Source organism: Ceratotherium simum, chromosome 20 (assembly GCF_057802395.1).
Source record: "Ceratotherium simum simum isolate JZ-2026a chromosome 20, ASM5780239v1, whole genome shotgun sequence".
Lineage (NCBI taxonomy): Eukaryota > Metazoa > Chordata > Mammalia > Perissodactyla > Rhinocerotidae > Ceratotherium > Ceratotherium simum.
The window spans coordinates 10053533-10060110 of NC_141919.1; positions in this window are offsets into that span (position 1 = coordinate 10053533).

Below are 6578 nucleotides of genomic sequence, written 5' to 3' on the forward strand. Positions count from 1 at the left end.
ATAAATTTAAGAAGATTGAAATAATACCAAGCATCTTTCTGACCACAACAGTATGAAATTAGAAATCAACGATAGGAAGAAAATCAGAAAAACCACAAATACGTGGAGATTAAACAAAATGCTACTGAACAACGACTGGGTCAATGAAGAAATCAAAAAATACCTGGAGACAAATGAAAATGAAAATATGACATGCCAGAATTTATGGGATACAGCAAAAGCGGCTCTAAGAGGGAAGTTTATAGCAATACAGGCCTATCTAAACAAACAAGAAAAATCTCAAATAAACAATCTAACAATGCACCTAAAGGAACTGGAAAAAGAAGAACAAACCAAGCCCAAAATCAGTAGGAGAAGGGAAATAAGAAAAATCAGAGCAGAAATAAATGAAATAGAGACCAAAAAAACAATAGAAAAAAGTAATAAAACCAAGAGCTGGTTCTTTCAAAAGATCAACAAAATTGACAAACCTTTAGCTAGACTCACAAAGAAAAAAAGAGAGAAGGCACAAATAAGTAAAATCAGAAATGAAAGAGGAGAAATTTCAACAGACACCTCAGAAATACAAAAGATTATAAGAGAATACTATGAAAAGCTATATGCCAACCAATTCGACAATCTGGAAGAAATGGATAAATTCTTAGAATCATACAACCTTCCAAAACTGGATCTAGAAGAAGTAGAAAATTTGAATAGACCAATCACCAGTAAGGAGATTGAAACTGTAATCAAAAACCTCCCCAAAAATAAAAGTCCGGGACCAGATGGCTTCCCTGGTGAATTCTACCAAACATTCAAAGAAGACTCAATACCTATCCTTCTCAAACTCTTCCAAAATATTGAGGAGGGGGGAAAGCTCCCTAACTCATTCTATGAAGCCTACATTACCCTGCTACCAAAACCAGACAAGGACAACACAAAAAAAGAAAACTACAGGCCAATATCACTGATAAACATCGATGCAAAAATCCTCAACAAAATACTAGCAAATCGCATACAACAATATGTTAAAAAGATTATACACCATGATCAAGTGGGATTTATTCCAGGGATGCAGGGATGGTTTAACATTCGCAAATCAATCAACGTGATACACCACATTAATAAAATGAAGAATAAAAATCACATGATCATCTCAATAGATGCAGAGAAAGCATTTGACAAGATACAGCATCCATTTATGATAAAAACTCTGAAGAAAATGGGTATAGAAGAAAAGTACCTCAACATAATAAAGACCATACATGAGAAACCCACAGCTAATATCATCCTCAATGGTGAAAAACTGAAAGCTATCCCTCTAAGAACAGGAACCAGACAAGGATGCCCACTGTCACCACTCCTATTTAACATAGTACTGGAAGTCCTAGCCAGAGCAATCAGGCAAGAGAAAGAAATAAAAGGGATCCAAATTGGAAAGGAAGAAGTGAAACTGTCACTATTTGCAGATGACATGATTTTATATATAGAAAACCCTAAAGAATCCACCAGAAAACTTTTAGAAGTAATAAACGAATATGGTAAAGTTGCAGGATACAAAATCAACATACAAAAATCAGTTGCATTTCTGTACACTAGCAATGAAGTAGCAGAAAGAGAAATTAAGAATACCATCCCATTTACAATTGTAACAAAAAGAATAAAATACCTAGGAATAAACTTAACCAAAGAGGTGAAAGAGCTGTACACGGAAAACTATAAAACACTGCTGAAAGAAATTGAAGAAGACACAAAGAAATGGAAAGATATTCCATGCTCTTGGATTGGAAGAATTAACATAGTTAAGATGTCCACACTTCCTAAAGCAATCTATAGATTCAATGCAATCTCTATCAAAGTTCCAACAACATTTTTCACAGAAATAGAACAAAGAATCCTAAAATTTATATGGAACAACAAAAGACCCCGAATAAGTAAAGGAATCCTGAGAAAAAAGAACAAAGCTGGAGGTATCACACTCCCTGACTTCAAAATATACTACAAAGCTATAGTAACCAAAACAGCATGGTACTGGCACAAAAACAGACACACAGATCAATGGAATAGAATCGAAAGTGCAGAAATAAACCCACACATTTATGGACAGCTAATCTTTGACAAAGGAGCCAAGAACATACAATGGGGAAAAGAAAGTCTCTTCAACAAATGGTGTTGGGAAAACTGGACAGCCACATGCAAAAAAATGAAAGTAGACCCTTACCTTACACCATACACAAAAATTAACTCCAAATGGATTAAAGACTTGAATGTAAGACCTGAAACTATGAAACTTCTAGAAGAAAACATAGGCAGTACGCTCTTCGACATCGGTCTTAGCAACATATTTTCAAGCACCATGTCTTACCGGGCAAGAGAAACAATAGAAAAAATAAACAAATGGGACTACATCAAACTAAAACCTTCTGCACAGCAAAGGAAACGATCAACAAAACAAAAAGACAACCTAACAATTGGGAGAAGATATTTGCAAACCATACATCTGAAAAGGGCTCAATCTCCAAAATATACAAAGAACTGATGCATCTCAACAACAAAAAAACTAACAACCCAATTAAAAAATGGGCAAAAGACCTGAACAGACATTTCTCCAAAGAAGATATACAGATGGCCAACAGGCACATGAAAAGATGTTCAAAATCATTAACTATCAGGGAAATGCAAATCAAAACTACAATGAGATATCACCTCACGCCCATCAGAATGGCTATAATTAACAAGACAGGAAACAACATGTGTTGGAGAGGATGTGGAGAGAAGGGAACTCTCATACACTGCTGGTGGGAGTGCAAACTGGTGCAGCCACTATGCAAAACAGTATGGAGATTCCTCAAAAAATCAAGGATAGAACTACCATATGATCCAGCTATTCCACTGCTGGGTATTTATCCAAAGAACTTGAAAACACCACTGCATAAAGATATATGCACCCCTCTGTTCATTGCAGCGTTATTCACAATAGCCAAGACTTGGAAGCAACCTAAGTGCCCATCAAGGGACGAATGGATAAAGAAGACGTGGTATATATACACAATGGAATATGACTCAGCCATAAGAAACGATGAAATCCAGCCATTTGTGACAACATGGATGGACATTGAGGGTATTATGCAAAGTGAAATAAGTCAGAGGGAGAAGGTCAAATACCTACCATATGATTTCCTTCATTAAGTAGTAGATAACAACAACAATAAACAAACACATAGAGACAGAGATTGGATTGGTGGTTACCAGAGGGGAAGAAGGGAGAGATGAGGGCAAAATGGATAATTCAGCACAGGTGTGTGGTGATGGGTTGTAGTTAGTATTTGGGTGGCGAACATGATGTAATCTATGCAGAAATAGAAGTATAATGATGTACACCTGAAATTTATACAATGTTATAAACCAATGTTACTGCAATAAACAAAAAATTTAAAAATAAATAAATAAATAAAAGACGAGTTTCAATAGTACATCAAAAAAATAAATAAATAAAATGAGTATATTAATAGGACCACCTCTTATGGTTGTTGAGAAAATTAAATTCATATCAAGTGATAAGAGTGCTGCCTGGCACAAAGAAAACCCTCAATAAATGTTAGCAGCTATTTTTCTCATATGGACTTTCTTATCTATGCCCTCCTCTTCATCCCTGGTGTTTCTGCCTTAGTTCAGTCCCTAATCACTGTTGTCTTCAGCTTTGCCTTCGCATACACATATCCCTACACCCCCACACTCCCCACCCTCGATTCCACCACCAGAGTAGAACCACATTGATCACATTTCATTCATTCATTCACTCAGTAAAGATGTATGGGGTACTGTAAGCCATGCACCTGCAATCATTGTCTCCATGGCCAATTCCTGTGCCAGCTGGACTTCTTGAGCGATGTGTTGGGTCTTATTTATCTCTTTACCTCAGCATTTTACAGTCCCTGGACTACAGAAGGTGCTCAATAATGCCTACTAGATGAGTTAATGAATGGATGAATCTAGTCATAACACTCTATAGTTCTATGATTCTATAAGGGTACGAGCCCTATTAAATTCTCATCAGCAGGCCACCCTGGTGGCCTAGTGGTTAAGTTCGGTGTGCTCTGCTTCAGTGGCCTGCATTTGGTTCCCAGGCACAGACCCCACCACTTGTCTGTCAGTAGCCATGCTGTGGTGGCGGCTCACATACAAAAAGAGGAAGATTGGCAGCAGATGTTAGCTCAAGGTGAATCTTCCTCAGCAAAAAAAATAATAATAAATAAATTCTCATCAGAAGAACATATTTGGATTATTTTTAAAACAGTTGAGGTGCAAAAATGTATGACAGTAGCTCAGTGCATCCCCGAGAAGCATTTCTGTGCCTCCACACCTCCAAAGGCCTCCTTGGCCACGACTGCACAGAGACACTGGTGTGGAGAGGGCATCTGGGTGAACTGTCAAAGAGGCAGGCTTTAGAGCAGACACTTCTTTGCAACTTTTAGAAAAGAGAATCAGTGACCCTATGATGTGTCTGCCATTTTGGTTAAGATATATTTTCTCTCTTTCAATGTAATCTCATTTCCTCTCCACCACCAAAAAACAAAAAAAAAAAGCAAGATACTGAGAAGGGCCCTTCTCTGTGCTCCCCATTCAAGAGTGCCTGCCAAACCAATTAATACCTCCTGAATGTTATCTCTCTGCTATGTTAATGTTATGTTAATAAATGCAATTAAGATAACATTCAAGAGGTGTTAATTGGTTTGGCAGATGTACATGAATAAGAAGCACAGATATTTTGCTTTCCCTATTTATGGAGGCAGGAAGTGACACAAAGTTGGACAAAAAGAAACTTAATTTGCCTCCAGTCTCCTTTGATACCACTTAGGCCTTTTCTGTTAAGTAATATATGGGATTCTTAAAAATGCTAATTTAGATGGTATTACAAAGATAAAGTGATTGTCAAATGTTGCAAAAACACTGAAATTGTCTTTTGCCACAGGAATTAACTACATGGTGTTTACTCCCTTTAAAATGCTATATATGCCATATATGCTATATATACATACATACACATACACTCTTCTCTCTTTCAAATATGTCTATAGCATATGTGCAAATAAGCTCTCATGCTAATCTATGAAGCAGATTGTTCCAGAGGACTAATTTCTAGACTATTCTTGATGTAATTAGTTATTTAATATATTCCAGTGATTTAAGAGTTACTGTTCTTTTATTCTAATTTACAACAAGATGGTGGCTTTCACTTTTTGTGTTTAGAAACTATATATATAAATATATAGTAAGTAAGGTACACTGGTATATATATACCTTACTTTGAAAAACAGAGGTTTTCTTTGAAATTTAGATTTATATAAATTTAAATTTTTATATATCTATAAATTTGTACAGACTTGAAATAAAGAGATGTTACATTGTATTGCCATCAAGGTCACTGTGTTCATTTCTGGAACTTGGCATTTGCCAGTACATCACATGGCATTTGGCAGGCTTAGTCTTCTCAGGACCTTATTAGGGCACACTTCTGATAAGAGCCCCACTAAGATCTGAGATCGGAGAGGATGTCAGAGCACAGACCTACTGAGGTTCCTTCCAATCCTGGAGGACAAATTATCAGCGTCTACTCTGTGAACCAAACGGGGAGAACGAAACTGAAACATTAGTCTTCCACCTGGACTTCAAACAAATTGGAAGTTCATTACCTCAATTCTAAGACACCATTTTCTGTAAAATGCATCAGCTCTTTAATAAGATTTTTCCCAGGGGGAAAAAGGAGAAGAGGAAAAAGAGGGTGAAGAGAAGGAGGAGAAAGACTCCATTAAATTAAATTTATTAATTTATTGCAAGATTGAAGCCCAGTTCCAGAAATGCTAAAACATGCTTCTCACATTAGAGAATATTATGTATTGCTTAGAAAAAAAGGTAACAGTAGATAGATAGAACATAGCCACTGCTTTGTTTCCAGTGGATTGTTTTAAGCCAATATCTGTTGCATAATTCCAGAGAATTCACCAATCCTTGAGAAATATCTGCATGTTTCTTTGCCAAATACCCATCTGCAGCCCTTAACTGTCCCTTCATCACTTTCTCGTGTAATTTCCTTGGATCTTACACATAGAAGAATGGGACTGTTCCTAGCTTTCAATCTGTGAGTGTGGGTAATTCCTTAAGCCATAAAGGGTCATTGTTGCTCTCCAGTGACAACAGCTGTTAACTGAAGATTGTTATGAAATACTCTTCTTATCTGTGTGCGTGTGTGGGCAAATGTGCTCGCAATATTTTCCGGTGAGATAGGATCACTGTGGCTCAAGTTCTTTAGGTTTTACAAGCTTGGCTCCCCTCTAGACTAAGGAGGTGGAGGAACACTGCCAAGTGCAGTGACACTGACTCAGTGTTTTGGGGCAGTCCCCGCTGCGGCTCTCAGCTTTGGTCGGCTCTGGAGCAGCACTGAAGCCTTGACACAGATTCCATTGAGAAACCATTTCCAGACAATCCTGCGACAATCCAGACAACACTCCCTGAGGGGAGTGTTGCTCACAGTGGGCACCTCCTGCACCCTGCCCCAGCTGGTCAGGAGGCCGCCTGAAGATGGGATCATGCAATAAAAT